Here is a 17,083-nt window from a genome sequence, read left to right as displayed (position 1 = left end):
ACCTACTATCAAGCATGGTGGTGGTAGTATTATGCTTTGGGGCTGTTTTACTGCAAGTGGAACTGGTGCATTGCAGAACGTGAATGGATAAATGAAGAAGGAAGTTTATGTTAAGATTCTTTTTTCTCAAACCAACCTCAAACCATCAACCAGAAAGTTGAATCTTGGACGCAACTGCGGGTTCCAACAGGACAATGACCCAAAGCACACTTCAAAACTAGCTGCGGAATGGCTAAATCATGACTCACAAAGCCCTGACCTCAACCCTATTGAGAATAAATTATTGTGGACTGTCCTGACAAGTCTGTGCACAAACACCTAAAAAAAAATGGTTGAACTCTTCCAATTCTGCCAAGAACAGTGGTCAAATATTCAACCTTAGTTTTGCCTGAAGTTTATTGCTGGCTATCAAAATTGGATAATATAGGTAAAAAGTGTTAAGGGACATGTAATCAAATATTAGGTGTGTTAATGATTTTGTCTCATTTTCAGAAATTCCATAATATAAAATAGTTAACGAATACATACAAGTGTATGTAATATTTTGATCTCAGCTGTACAGACTTTTGAAAAAAAAACTTCATAAGAAAGTATGTGAACTGTTTTAAATACACTGAGATGATTGAGGGTTAAACAGGAAACAGGTCTAGTCAGAGTCAGCTGATTGAGGGATATAATTTTGGGCTGGATTTGGGTGTGGAGTTGTGATAGCTCCTGGATCAGTGGTGAATATGGCACTCAGATTTTTTAAATGAGATTTTCAGTTACTCACAGCATTTTTTTTTTTCAATGTCACCAACCTGTGCATAGTCATTAAAAAAGTAATGCAATTCCTTGCCACAACAAAAAAGATATATTATATATAGATATATTAAAGATATATTAAAGATATAATACATTTTGTGGTTTCGTTTCATTTTGTCTGTTGGGAAGCCCCTGTTCCAACACCTTGCACCATACAAAATAAATATACCACATGACTAGGTAGACAATTTCTTCTCTCCTCTCTGCTCTCTCTGTTCCATCCATAAATCTGCACTACAGTTATCACAACAATTAATCTAGCCTCTCTCCCATGTCTTGGCAGGGCTAATATGGCAGCTTTCTAAACACCAATAAGGGACACACTGGAGCAAGGCGCCACTGTCTACCATCTGCTGTTACCTTCCCAGCCTGGAAAAATCCTATTAAACACGTTGCATGTAGCTCCTGGCATGTTCTGTTACAGTTTCAATATTTGATAGCTGCTAATAGCCATCCATGAAGTATGGGACTGAACCAAATGCATGACTCAAGTTTGACCTTACTGTACTTCAATCAGCCTTTAATCTATCATCAATCAACCTAACATATCTGCCCAAAGTCTGAGACCACAGTGAAAATGTAGGATTTTTGTCCATTTAAAATTTGGAAACAAACAGAAGGCATTAGATTTTTTTAATATTTAAAACATAAAATATTCTAGATTCTGCACTATTTCTAGGTCCCTCTTTACATGTAAACAAATTTGGGATATTGACCATGTTAACTGCTTTGTACAAAAGGTCAGATTTTCCTCATGCCTAATCTCTTCTATTGAAGCATGTGTTCAGACGACAATCTGATCATAAGGTTTTGCACAAACTTGTGGAGTCCATGCCAACCCGAGTGCACACTGTCACTGAAGCAAAAAAGGAAACTTTTCACTCAAGTCGTTAGTAAAATAATTTTTAATGAAAATTGTTGTATCCAATTAGAAAAGAATGCAAAATAGAGGCATTTTCAGTAGTGGTCTCAGACCCCAATGTATATACTGGATATATACTCAAACTTTTTAAAGAAAAAATGCATCATACCTTTTATCTCCGAAGCCAGGAAACTTTACTCCATCTTGAGTGACTAGTGGAAGCTTCTATGCAGCATCTCATTTCACAGGAAAAGGCTGTGGACAAATGAGAAGAATGTGATGCCCCTTGCTGATCACTACGCACTCTAGTCTATAGCTCATATCACTGGCATTCAGCATATATTGCATTCATAGTTAAAGTAAATCAAGTATGTCTTCTGCATACAAATCAAGTCACAATTTAGTTACCACTGATTCATTTGAGTGCTTTAATTGGGCACTGATGGCTTTTGTTCTCAGCCACTAGCATAACAGTCAACATCAACAATCTCCTCATACACAGAGAGTTTAAATAGCATAGCATTAACCAGGCATAGAAGGAGTCAGTATGAAAATGTATGATATTTTATTGCTACACTCCAAGCACCCATCAGAAAGCACTCATGATCTGGAGAATTGACAGACAGTGCTTGCTAGGAGACAGTCAAGTCAGCCTTGTCTAACCAGAAGTAAGGCATCTGTGCCTAGTTAGCTGAATCTTTTTAAGCTGAAAAATTGTAGGGGAATTTTCCTCCTTTTCAAAACACTTCTCCACATTGATATTTATTCTTTCTTGAGTATAATCTATTTGCTTCTGTTGTGTATATATTTTTTTGGTATTGTGGTTTGTGAACTGTTTTCAGTCTTATCAGACTTATCTACGGGCTATCAGTGATTGTGGCTTCTTCAGGTTCGGGATTCGGGATTTCCATTTATGGAACGAAATAAACAAATTTTTTGTCCATATTGTGTCTGAAATGTCAGTGACTCGACATTATTTTCTTATTTATAAAACCATTGTATAAAAACAATATCGCACTCGTAATCATGCTGTTATATTGAATATGGCTTTGATTAGCTGATATTCGATATAACCGCACTCTTGCTCGTGTCATATTGCTTAATATGTGGGGCAAGTGTTAATCACTATGAATCATTTGGCCTATTTAATTATCCATGGGTATTAGGAATCTTTAAAAAAAAAACGGTACTTTTAGATGGAAATGGTCTTTGTCTCACACAATAGATGTGCTTTTCAAAATCCTTGGAAAACTCTTAATTAATTAATTATTTGTAATGCTAGAAAAATGTGAATGTAACTCACACATGCTTCTTATGATTCTGCAATTCACCCAAAGGGATAGCCATGGACACAGTCAAGATTAAGGCCGTCCTTGATTGCCCCCTCCTAAGGTGCTTAAATAGGTTCACCAAATTCCTTGCTATACAGATGCAACCACAAATGCAAGGCTCCCCCATATATATATATATATATATATATATATATATATATATATATATATATATATATATACATATATATCAAGTGGACCTTAATTCAAGTTCTCACTACCCATAAACACTCTGAGAGATTCAGATTCTGAGGGAAACCAAGGGATTTCACTAATGTTTAACAGGAGGGATAACATCTGTTAATTGATTTGATCTTTTAATCAAACATTGCTTTTGTGGCTAAGAATGGTGGCTAGAAACAAGGACTACATTTGTTCAGAAAAAAGCCAATTTAAAAATGTCCACCCAGACAGCCAGCAAAAATTGGAGTGAGGCGGTTCCAAGACATGGCATCTGACTGCAAACCCCATTTTGTCTTCAGCTTCTGCAAAGCCTTTTGGACATTATCAGTTTGATATCAGGATTCAATCCAGTGAACAGTACATGTGCTACATTTCTATTTACTTAGCTTATAGAAGTGCTTTGTAGTCTCCATCAAAAATATATCATGTTAGTATAAATAAGGCCAAGGTGTAAGAATACTATGAAGCTAAAACACTGTTAGTGTTAGCTCAACAGTTTAGCACAGCAATGGAAAAGGTATAGATCAAGGTGTTTTAAGTTCTAATTTAACATCTTGGTGAAGAGCTACGTCTTGAGTCTGTGTTTAAAGACAGCCAGTAACTCAGCATTTTGGAAAGCCAGGGGAGGTTAATTTTCAGTACAGAGCCTTGATGGACACCTTCCTTGTACCTTGAGGGATGGAGGGTTGAGCTCTGCTAGAAGCTTGAAGGAAATACGGTGCAGAACAGAGTTTGATAAGTGCCTTCAGAGAGATGGGGGCCAGTCTGTGTAGTCAAGCATGTTTTAAATCTGATTCAGGCAGCTACAGGAGGCCAATGGAGGGAACTCAATAATCTGCCAGACATGCAGAGATACGAGTTGAAACATGAGTGCCTGAGGGAGGAATGGAGATAATGAGTTGAGTGTCATCAGCATAGCAATGGTATGAAAAGCCATGTGAGGATATTTTCTCACTGAGAAAGGGAGTAAAGGGGGAGATAGAGAGGACCAAGCACTGACATTTGTGGGACATGAGTGTATGTATATGCATGGAAAAAATGTGGATATGGGTAAGTTCTAGCTAAGAAAAAGAGGCAACTTTTCAAAGTCCTTTAAAAGTCATGCAGTGCATTAACCCAGTCACTAGCAGCTGGCACTGCCTCATTCCCTCCAAGTCAGTCCCATCTTCTGTGTGTTGTCCCTCAAGTCATTTTTCATGTCTCCTTTGTCTTCTCTGGCCATTCTCCCACCTCATTTTTATACAATTGCAGGTTGCCCAGTGTTCACAGAGAGTACTTTATTCTGGTGAATTGAGAGGTACAAACCAGAATAGTTGTCCATGCTTGCCAACCTGTCATATTCTGGATCATTCAATGATAAAATCTTTTCATTGAGAGCACCTAAATTGGCCTGGCAGCCTGGTATCAGATGGGGTATTGTCTTGAACGGTGTGGCAGAGGGACTTTCAATCAAGAGGATAAAGCAGTATTGTTGGTGCTTTAGATAACCACATCAGTCTACTATACCTAGACCCAATAACTGACAGACAACATCTGTACCTAATTAGCTCAGCCTATTTAAGCTTTTAAGCAGTAGTGTACTTTGCTTAGCTTTGAAGGCACATTTTCTGAGATGGTACTCAGGACTCTTGTTAAATTCTAATACATTTGTCATCATTATTCATGATTTTGCCTGTGTGCTTTGTGTGTTGTCATCACTGGTGTGCACTCATGTATATTTGCCTCCATATTTCCTTTTTTCAGTAAAGCCTAAGCGATTTACTCTATCCATACCATCTCTGATTTTTGCCAAATCAGAAGTAATTTTATTACTTCCCCATTAATGTAAAAAAAAAAAATCAAAGCTTTATTTTAACTGTGATTCCTAATTGATTTGTCTCCCATTCCCTATCTAGATACATTTGATACCTTTGATAAAAGATTTAACGCACATGCCTGCAAATCAAGCCAGTATTGTTTCTGAAATACTATCTAAGCCTTACGCTCATCGTACCACTACACTCAAGTTTCACGTATGCCGTCTCCCCTCAAACAAACACCTATGAGGCAAGTTGCCACTACCAACAAAAAAGTGCTTTTATTTAATGACATTAAAGCACTGTGAATTTTAGCAAGAACATACTGGAATAATTCAGTTTCTTGAATTGAATTAAATTATCTAACACAGAGCAATAATTTATAGTGTCACATCAGCTGCTAATGTTATTGTGGGCTATTTGTAGTGTTAATATCTGCTAACAGCTTAAATTATCTGCATATACACATATCAACCTGTTTGCCATTTTCTTCTAAAGTTTAAATGCTATGTCAGACAGTACTTGGTAATCGGAAGAGGCAGTACTTGGTTTTTAAAGACAATATATATTTAATGTCAATGTTATGTTTAACCTAAGAGTGGTAGTCTCCCCTATGAATTTCTATGTTTCACTGTACACAAGATTAAAATTTGGTTGTGGGTGTGAAAAAATCTTTGTACAACAAACCTCTATAACAGAAAAAAATACAGATTTATTGTAGGTCCTCTTCAAAAATTAATGGTCATGTAAAGTTATTGGGAAGGATGTGGTAGGGTCTTAGAAGAAGGCATGCACCTTCTGAGCATATTGGAATTCCTCCCAACATGACAGAGCAAACAGGACACAAGAAGGTATGTGTTGTTTTACCTTCTAAGTTTTTTCTTTAATGTATATTATATTTTGGAATTTAACCCACTACAGAAAAACAATGTTTCTCAGCTATATATGGAAGAACATTTCTAACATAAGTTGTGCTGCTCCACCATGATTAGTCTGAAACCAGAAAGAGACATGTAATACACATTAAATTAGAAGTCAGGGCTGATTTTGAAGTTGAATTCTGCACACTAAATACGATGTATATACATTATGTAATACACAATATGGCCAAATGTTTGTGGACACCTTACCATCACACCCATACATAGGCCTTCCCCAAATCTTTGCCACAAAGTTGGAAGCGCACAATTGTCTAGGACATCTTTGTATGCTGTAGCATTACAATTTCCCTTCACTGCAACTAAGGGGTCCAAACCTGTTCCAGCATGACAATGCCCCTGTGCACAAAGTGAGGTCGCTGAACACATGGTTAGCCAAGGATGGAGTGAAAAACTTGTGTGGCCTGCACAGAGCCCTGACATCAACTCCACTGAACACCTTTGGGATTAACTCGAATGCTGATTGCCCCCCAGGCGTCCTCACCTGACATCATTGCCTGACCTCACGAATGCTCCACAATCTAATGGAAAGCCTTTCCAGAAGAGTGGATATTATTAAAGGGAGGACTAAATCTGGATTGGGTTGTTCAAAAAGCACATATGGGTGTGATGGTCAGGTGTCCACAAACCTTTGGCCATATATTATATCTCAAAGTAACGTTCTAGTGAGAACAGGGATGCATTTGCATTTAGATTGCATCCTGACTCCACTGAAAGACAATAGAACCGCTTCTGTTCTTTTGGCCAAATTTCACATATTTTTAATAGGCCATTCAAACATTTTAACATTTTGTTCCCTGTCATCTGTGCGGAATGTGTAAGTGCTTTTTTGTTTTGATGATGGTGTGATGGTGCGAGTGTATCATGGACATTTTTTGCAGTTCATTTGTAATAACAAAACCGATAACACATATGTTCGCTACAGCACATAGTGATCCAACAAGATCAAAGGTATCAAAATATATCATTGGTATTTTGGTTAAAACCTGATTTTTTCATTACTTTTAGCTTTTTGCCAGAAATCAGCCACAAAGGCCTGTGACAGGTTTTCCCAGACCACCACACATTTATTACAATATTCTTGTATCTTCTGTTATCATCTCCTCAGTATTGCAGAAGTGATACTGATATGAGAATAAAAACTTTATTGTGCACATCAGTGTGACTGTCATAGTTACAAACTGTGTTCGTTCTGCAAATTCAAAACACAGCATAAATCTATTAGTGGCAAGCTAGCCAGCTAACACTAGTTTGATAGCTAAAACACATAGGACTTAGTGGTAGGGGAATAGGGGTTAGAGTCTGTCAGCATGCTGCTCAGACAGGTCTGAGAAGTGAGATTACAAGCTGTCTGTGTGTTGATTATCGCAAGCTATGTAGCTGCTATGATGCCTGTGGGGCTTTGTTACTCTGTATTGGAAAATTCATGGGAGAGCTGGCATATGACGTGTGCATTCAAAATTTCTCACCAATTTAGGCCCAACACCTCTTACTGTAAATTACTGTGAATTACTATTACAGGATTCCCATAATGACACAAAGCAGCACAGGAACATCATGTTTTAACATATAGTTTTCCCCTTCCTTACTCTTTCCATTGTAGCTTTACTTATGCATAACTTTTGTGAAATGTATTTTTACCAACAACTTTTTAATTAATGTTAACACTAGGTACCCCACCAATACTATAGCAAGGTTCATTTCAGTATCACAGTGAGCAACTGGCTCTTCTGCAATAAATTGGTGTGCATAAATTGGTGTCCATGCAGGTTTTTCAGCCCATCCAACTGGGCAGCAGCTCTACTACTACTAGTAGTAGTCATCTATCCAACTAAGCTAAGCTACTGTTTGAGGTGCTAGTATTAAAGTACTGAAATTACCTTTAGGGGTATTTACTGTGTCTTAACTTCCACCGGAATTGAGTAAGAAATTCTGGGAAAGAAAAGCTGTATCTGAAAATATTCTGATGAAGAGAGCAGTACTGCTGTGGTGTGCAAGGATATCAGGACTGAAAAAGTCACAAGGGTGCATGCTTTTACTCTAATTTGGTCAGGCGGATGTGAAGTGCGCAGGACAAAAGAGTGATAATACATTTCCAGTAACGTTAATTACAACTCCATTAAAAATCTCGATTAAAAGCCTTCAACTACAATAAGGTACCCCAGATTAACTCTATTCTACACCAGAAGCAATTCTGCGCACACGGTACACTCTCTCTCGCATGGAACATTCATTTCTGTCTCCATTCACATGTTTTTTTCAATATCCATTGCCATCGTGATCACATAAAGAACATGCATTTCATTTTTAGAGTTTTCATTTTTTGATCTAATTCATCTGACTTTTGCGCCTACAATCTGTAGGATAGAACTTTCACAAAGTTTGTATTTTAAGTGCTGCCAGAGAGTGAGAGCTGCTACAGTAGAGCTACAGGCTGAAATATTGAGCTGACATTCGGGAAAAATGAAAGCATTAGTTGTGCGTTCAATATTTCTGTATTTTTGTTTCATTATTTCTCTATATTGCATCTGTCAAACATGTAAACATGTGAGTCATCAGCAGAAGAAAAGTTGAATTGCAGTGAGGAAAATGATACTTGATTAAACAATGCTAAAGATTTGGGGCTTTTTTGTTTGGTTGTTTTTTGTTTTTGTTTTTTTTTCCATGATACTCAGTTTTTCTTTAGCAAAAAATTCTAAATATACTCAGCTCTAGAGGGAGCTCTGCCGGTGCAGCCATGTCTAACAGTGTGACGTGCTACATCTTAGCCTTGAGGAGGCCCCTCTCTCTATCTGTTTCACTCAGCTACATCAAAAGCAATGCTGTAGTTCACTATTCCTAACATATCTATAAAAAAGCAAGGCTAGGAGCTGGGCAGATGAGGAGCTGAACGCATACGAGGCTGTATAGTGAGAGCACAGAGGGAGAAATGTTCCCTATCAGTCTTGCACAGAAGTCAGATTAGCCTATTCATTTGAATGTCCTTGAAAAAAATACAGGATAAACTGTAGACATTATCACGAGACTTTAGCTCGAATTTTCTTTTCTTATTCATATATAATTTAAGTATATCTTTATGCCTATTGCAAGGGAGATTTTAGAGTTTAACCATTAGGGGGTTAAACAATCATAAAACACAAATACCTTGTGATATGTGATATACCTGTGTGTGTGTGTGGGTGTGTGTGTGAGTAATGCTAGCTGGTATGCTAAATGAAAAATACTAAAAGTTTTTGATTTGTTTAACATGAATTAATCATTTACAGTTCTCCAAACACCACCACAAGGCCCACTCTCACCTGGTGCGTGAATTTTTTATTTTATGTTTGCATTATCACAAGCAAACAGATCTTTTTCTTGACATGTTAAATGTAAAGGTAAAAAGAAAAACAGAGCGACCTTGATGAAACAGACATTTTTCATTATCCAATGGAATATTTTTTTTTCTCTACAGTCATATGTGGTGTCTCTGTCTTGCCCCCTCCCTCTGTGTGCATGCAATACAGGCCGAGGCAGCTGGTATAAATGGATACCACACCACACCACACCACTCCATTCCAACTCCCCCTACATACATCAGCTTATTTGTCATTAACAACTGTCTTAAAACAGATTATTATAGACTTTTGTGGAACCAAGAGCAACAGCACCACTAATACTCATAAGAAAACTATACTAAACTATACAGATTAGTATGAAGAAGTGAGTCTGGGGCTCATTTCTATCTAGCCCAGACTGTAGATTCATGCAGCCAATCAGTGTCTGGTTGTTATCAGGTGATTACACAGAGTGAAATGCCCCCTAGATTGGATCTCCCTCTGGGCTGATATTACAAATCATGACTGCAGCTGCCTCTATGTCTTTAACCGTGCCTGTGCCTGTGTGTGTGTGTGTGTGTGTGTGTGTAACAGCTTGCCCCCACATCATTTTTGTCATCACTCACACGTGATATAATGCATTGCTCAGCGTTTCATTTCAACAACCTTTCAACAATACTTTCATTGTTGATCTATTGATCGATATTAGATTTTAGCTCTCCCATCTAACTTCACAACCAGTTATCACCGAATACATGTCAATTTTTTTTCAACGTCCACATATAGCCTAACTGCATCTTTGTATTCTGAAAGGTTAAGGTTGTTACTAGTTAAACTAGTAGACAACAACTGATGCAAGGCAAGTGACAGGATGGTAATAAAGTATCTCTAATCATCGAGGTCAGTGCACAGGTCCTGTATTTATACACATATCAGTCTAATTCCTCTTGGTCTTGTTTTTACCACATGTTAATTTCCTCACCTCTCCAAAACAACATAACTTTAGCTTGATAGCTACATGGTGGGTTGCATGACTGATGTCTCTTTTTGGTGTGGATGATCTAACCTGCTGCGAAGTGTTCAAAAAGACCACAACATTATCAGTCAATACTTATTCTTTAATTTTAGAGAATACCTGCTGGCTAGCTTACTTTTATCCATAAGATATTCACATAACTCCAGGTCTGCCAATGTTCCTCTGGCTTGCTGTGCAATGCTCAAATGATCACAAAAGACTGCAGCCATCGTGTTAGTTGTACATCATAGAAGCATCCACCAGCAGCAATCTCGTGTTGTAAGATTGTGGAAAGCTTTGTTCTAGGTGCTTTGGTTCGACGAATACTAAATATTCATCAATGAATACAAATATGGTCTAGATAGAAACATGTATGTCATTATGTACTGCATCATATTTAACCACAATAACTAAAATGATAACTAGGAAATATGATCCTGTCCAAAGAACATTAGACTGTGCACTTAAAAGTGGCCTAGGCAAACCCTACTGTATTTGTTCCAAGGTTAAACCAACGCTCTGCTTAAACAACATGGGAAGCAAAGACTGTAGGCACTAGAAGGAACAAATGTGTCAGAAACAGAGAATAGATAGATAGATAGCTTGGACAGTAGTTCCACTTCTTCTAATACGTTCTGATTTTTATAGTAACAGCTCATATACAGGGAATTGTATGTTGGACACTCCACATAATCTAAGACTAATAATAAAATGGATTCAAAACATGCATTTAACAAAGAAAACTTATAATCATTGATGTGGTGAAGTCTTTTGTTAGGACATGTTTATTTAACATTTATGGGAGGAGTCTTAGGTGTCAGTCACAGTGTTTTGTAAAGTTTCCCAGCATGGGAAAGTCTTCAGAACAGATGAGTGTAAGCTTTCCAGTTGCTTGGTAAAATAATAACTTTTTTTTGAGAGAAAGAGAGAAAAGGAGAAGGTGAGGGAACTGTTTATCGTTGCTAGAATGTAAGCGTTAACATGAACTAACTTGTCTTGTGGACGTTTCACAATATTAAATCGAACTATAAACCACTGAATGTGACGTGTCCATCATTAATAACTTAAACATTGTAATTTTTCTCATACCTCAAATTGTTGTGGTATAAGAGAAATAACACATTGTGGACCATGCTGTTATACAGAAATAAAACACTCTGGTTCACATTGGGCTGCATCATCCCACCCTGGCAGGTATAATTCTCATATATCAGCACGGTCCATCGTTATTCCTTATCTATTATATGTTTTGGCCTTGAAGTCTAAGATGCATTCAGTATTCTTTCTTCATCTGATTCTTGGGCTAAAATCACAAACTATTTAAATCCACCCACTGGGAAGTTACATATATGGAAACACCATACATGTTACAAACCAATATGTAAGTTTGGTTTGTAAAAAAAAAAAAAAAAAAAAAAGAATATGGACATCAAAACATTTTTGAATTTTCAAAATACTGGCATTTGTTAACAAAATGGAAGCCACAGGTAAATCAGTCTCGATCACCCATAACTATAAATCAGTACTTCTGTAGCCAATTTGACTTAAAAGATGCAACTGTTAAATGTTTTGAAGGATGAAACTTCTTATACAGCAGGTGATTTTTGAGTTTTAGGTAGGAGCATTTTTTAATTGTTTCTCAGGGACCACAAGTCCAATCAATTTGAAGGTTGGATGTTATATCTTTCTGCTAATCTGTCACCACACTCCAAACCTAGGAGACCAATAATAGCCATAAAAGGAAAAGTCTACACTAAAACAAACTAGTGTAAACTAAACTAAACTAAAATAATTGGCCCACAAATTCAAAATATTTTGATTGTACAGACTTTTTAAGTTTTTTTTTTTTTTTAATTTATTGTATAGACTGCTAGTCTATAAATAAGATTTTAAGGATGATTTCATAATTCAAAATCTGAGGATTGTTTAGGTATGGACAGTTGGCTGCTGCAATATCCTTATCAGCTTTTAAGATTACTTTTAAGATTACCTTTTAAGATATGAAATTGAATTTACATAATGTCTTACTCTGAGAAGGGCAATTATGCAAATAAAAGTGCTTTCTAAGGGCATAGTACACTGACAGGCACAATCTTTTTTAAATTTCTACAAGAAAAAACAAGAATGCTTTTTGATAGTAGTGGAACTGATTGATTGATTGTAACTTTCAGGGTAAGTAGGGTTTGTCTCATATAATTATCTCAATCTTAAGCCAGGACTGCAGCACATTTTTCTATTTTTACATATTCATTAACTTAAATAGTTAATAACTGCAATAAATAAATTGTGTTTTTATGATAAATAATGCATTTATGACTGAACTGAATGATCCACTAGACAGGATTCCAGAGAAAATTATTGCAGCTTAGTGATCAATTTTTTCCTATGTGCATGCTGTATTATGATCTTATAATAAAATATGGAATTACTATATAACCAGGGATGAAATGCAAGAGCAAAGACAAGACAAAGCTGATTAGTGGTTCTTGTTTTGTAAAGGTGTTTAATATTCATGAAATGCTGTATGGCTGTATGATTTATACCAAGATGAATATTTATAAGCAGTCAAAAGACTGGATATTTTAACCTGGCTTAAAGAACCGTGCTGTGGGTTCATACAGAGACCAGAAGCATCCTAACTGTACAAAGGGCACATCGAGAATTGTATCATATGAAGACCAATGCAGTTCTAATGCTAGCACTATATTATATTTTATATTTTATATACTATATTATATATTATACTGTAGCTACAGTAGACCTGACAAGAGACACACAGGTAGTTTCTTTTTCGAAAATGCAAGTGAGACTCATGTACTGCCTCACAGTGTTTTAGTTGTTTCATAGGGGTGTAGTGATACACAAAATTCAAATTTGATATAATACCGTGGTGTCTTAATATGATGAATTTTCAATACAGAAAAAATATACATTGGCTGAATATGTGTCTTAGGTTTCCATTTTCAAATGATTAAAACATTCAACATTATAAACAAACAATAACTGAAACTTAATGACATGTTGTTTGCGTGATCCATTCCGACTCTTAGCAGCGTAAAAAAAAAAAAAGCTGTGCATTAGAATGTAACAAAATTCAGCATGGGCAAGCTTTCACTGGTGTGACTCTGGGTGGTGTGTCTGAAGCACAGAGCTTTTTATTAGCCATATGTTTGCAGTATCATAACACTCCTATTGTTTCATGTGTGTCACCACAGTCAATTTTGCTTTACTGTAGGAGGTTATTTATTTATTTATTTATTTATTTATTTATTTATTTATTTATTTATTTGGGTATAGTAGAGGACTTCACAGCACTCTATTTTCAGAGTTATGATATTTATTGAGTTTGTATACTTATTATCCCATTTCACTGGTCACAACTGAAAGGATTTAATCCAAACCTTAACAACTCCAACACAACTCAGTGTCAACTTGGACCTAATGAGTGCTGTTGGTGGAAAGGGGGAAAAAAAAGCTCTTATGGTTCCAATGAAAAGTCCAAATATTATTGTATATGTTTAAATAATGAGCATAACTATTTGAATAGTTAGATTGTGTAGGGGTCCATACAGTTTATTTTACAGTTAATGAGGTCCCTGGCTGCAGAAAGTTGGAGAACTTCTGCTTTAGTGGTCCAAACAGCAGTAGTGGCATCCCACTCTTAGTGAACTCTCCTTGAAAGTATGTCAATGCACCAAACACAAACAACGCTGAGAAAGTCTAATTAAGCATAACATTATAAAGATTTTTTTGGCTTCATTTATGATGCATCAAGAACAGTATTTATATAAATATTTTTTCCTTCTTATTTCTAGGTGTTGTAGTAGGTAGTATATGGTGTTATCAGACTTCATTCGTAATTCATAGAATGGCACATTACTGTAAGTAGAGGCACATTAGATGGCAAACTGCACTTAGCTTCACTGAGCTGCACACCACCAGTCAATCTGCTCTGTGTTGGCAGGCCTAATGACCAGCTCAGCTTTCCATCTAGTTATATAGGAATTTGGTTTACTATCAGGCTATGCCATAACCTTGATCAGAAGAGGCAATTTAAATTCAGTGCATAAACTTGCAGGAAGGAGCGAAGAAAGCCAGCTGCTAGGGACTGATAAAGCTTTTTGAATTCTGCCTTTGTCCAGAATACAGCAGCTCAGGTGCATACAGTATGGCAGGGTGAGTTACTCACACCTATGTTACACCAAGGGTACACTACCATGCACTCATGCTCGTGCACATTCATTATTGTCTGTCATTGTATGGAAAACATGAATTACTGAATTAACAGGACTAGCGAGGATATGAATGGATTGGCACTTTAGTATGATGCAATCTCAAAATGCTCAGGCATCAGCAGATCTAGACACATTGCATGCATGCTTTTCCATACCACATCCTGCACAGACATTTCGTTTCTCATTTTCACATCCAGCAACAAATTGTTATGTGTCACTTCTGACACCCGGGGACAACCAATCACATCTATGTAATTGTGTTATTCATACATGAATGCAATTCTGTAAATGCTGCAAAGCCAGTACATCTTTAGATTTTAAAAAAGCCTTTTTTGTCCTGTGAAGACTACATTTCCATCAACATCGATCAAAACCCAGTACTAAATATGTATTGGCAAATATATATCAAGTTAGTAGTACTCAACATTTTTATATTGAGTAGTCTTGGGAAAACAGCTTCATTAAAGACCCCAGGGAGCAACAAAACCAATGAATAAGAAGAAATGCTGTGAAAAGCCATATACAACTTCAGAAGTGATGTATCAGTGGATTGCTGATCTTTATAAAGATATTAATTTAGTTTTAGGGGTTGAGACACGAAGGATCGAAAAATGTTGCCTCAGCAAAATAAGTCTGGCAGAGAATAAATGCATAAAAGAAGAGAGAAACAGGGGTAAGAAAGATGAATAAAGAGAGAACAAAATGGAGACACTGAGACAACGAGAGAAAATATGTCCAAAAATATTTGGCCAATGAAACTAACAAAATACAAGAAGGAAAGAGAAGGAAAAGACTAGTAAGTGGACTAATGCAAGGCAAAAATGTGCAACAGAAGAGACTTATTGAAGCATCAAGGCTTCTGAATGCTTCCTCTGGCCATGCTGGTGTGACGTGCCTGGAGTGCAGAGCAGTTGCTTTCTGGAGCTGGCAGTTTCAGTGAGCAGCTGAGCCATTAAAAACATCCTCATACCTGTAGCACCAGCCAAAAACTGGGCCTTGTTCAGGTGAACCAAGTTTTAAAATAGTCTTTTAGTTTGATAATACCTTTAAAAAATGTCTGCACTTTCGTGGAGTGTAAAAGTTGTTGCTGCCCCAAGGTAGATGGATAGCTTTTCTAGGACTAGCATGCTATTTGATCAGCACTTCTTTTACACTATTGAAGACATGCCTGGAAAGTAAACGTTATGGTAACGTATGTGTGAACTGCCCTGGAACCCATCTCAATGAGTATAATTGTAATTAAATTTGTGAGAAGAAATGTGAAATAGAGCTACAAAAATTAAACGATATTTCGATATTTTTGATGATTATAATAAAAAAAAATAGCTGGCAATGAATCTTTTTCTGGCTTGACAACACTTATGCTTATCATCACCATCACTTATTAGAAATCAGGAAAATACAGATGCTGCAAAATCAATATATGAATGAAATATTGAATAATTTGAAGAAAAAACATTATGTATAATTTTACATATTTAATGTTCATTATTGTGAGACTAATACATTTTCTTTTCCCAGTTAATCAATTCATCAAACTTATAATGGACTGACCAATCAGCTATACAAATAGTCCTTAGTTGCAGCCCTAATGTGAAATAAAGGCTCTGTTGTAACCCCTATAAGACACGTAGCCTGTTTCAACCCACCATAGAAAATCAGTCATTAGAGCCAAAATCCCCATCAAACATTTCATTAAACTTACATTTTGTTGATACTGACTCTACTCATTCATTACCGTAAGTACAAGGTTGGTGTGTCTACTTCAGTTTACTGTCAGAGAAAACTAGTAAATTAACAATTTCAACAAACTAATTGTCCAGTATATGAGTCAATTTTGTGTGTTAGACTTTGTGACTTTTACTTTTAGTTCTTAGTTTGTTTGTTTTTTATCTGAATTTCCATCCATGTGTTTGTCGCTGACATTGCTCTTACGTTTGCTAACAGCTGGACGTGCTTCTTCTTTTTTTTTTTGTTTGCTGGCTTCCAGTTGTCAGTCTGTATGGTTGCTTATGGTTGCTGTCTGATTGTCAGAGAAAACATTAATGGCATCTTTCCCAACCAGAGATCAGGGCTAATTATGCTTTCTTGACTCCACCCATGGATGGATATGGCATCGCCATGATTCCAACTCGCAAGCTCCTGAGGATAGGGTGTATGTGGAGTAAACCACTAACAGTCTTCTCTGTGTCTGTGTTATGGGAATGATCTGGACAGTTCCTTTTTTCCCAGCTTCAAATTTTTAGATAAGAAAACAAGTTATTCTCTATAGGCATAACCTGTATTGCACTGCACATCATTCATGATGTGTTGAATATATAATATATGGCACAGCTTGAGGGCTGAAATGCATAGATATTGACTTGATAAATATGTAATATAGGAGAGACAGACTTCATGGTCCCTCCATAAGGTGAGTAGGGTTTGGTCTCTTGCCTTTTTCCTTTCTCTGTAATTTTCTTTTCTGATATAACAGCAGACAGCAGACATCTGTCAGTCAGAGAATCCTGCTATATGAAAACCCATGGCAATTTAATCATGTTTTATAGCTGGAGAACAGAGAAAATCAAAAGTTGTGGGCAACTTTTAGTAGAGAAGTAGA

General features: G+C 36.6%; 1 protein-coding gene across 2 annotated transcripts in view; it reads right to left on the bottom strand.

Moving 5' to 3' along the window:
• The window catches only part of grik4 (glutamate receptor, ionotropic, kainate 4), a 352,304-nt gene that overhangs the window by 241,130 nt on the left and 94,091 nt on the right, over window positions 1–17,083 (bottom strand). For both annotated transcript variants that reach the window (XM_053239647.1, XM_026924740.3), the window contains exon 2: window positions 1,836–1,921. The gene's annotated coding sequence lies outside the window, so the exon portion shown is untranslated. The remainder of the gene's footprint in view (window positions 1–1,835; window positions 1,922–17,083) is intronic.

This window comes from Pangasianodon hypophthalmus, chromosome 14 (genome assembly GCF_027358585.1).
Source record: "Pangasianodon hypophthalmus isolate fPanHyp1 chromosome 14, fPanHyp1.pri, whole genome shotgun sequence".
Lineage (NCBI taxonomy): Eukaryota > Metazoa > Chordata > Actinopteri > Siluriformes > Pangasiidae > Pangasianodon > Pangasianodon hypophthalmus.
This window is presented reverse-complemented; position numbering and strand designations above follow the sequence as displayed.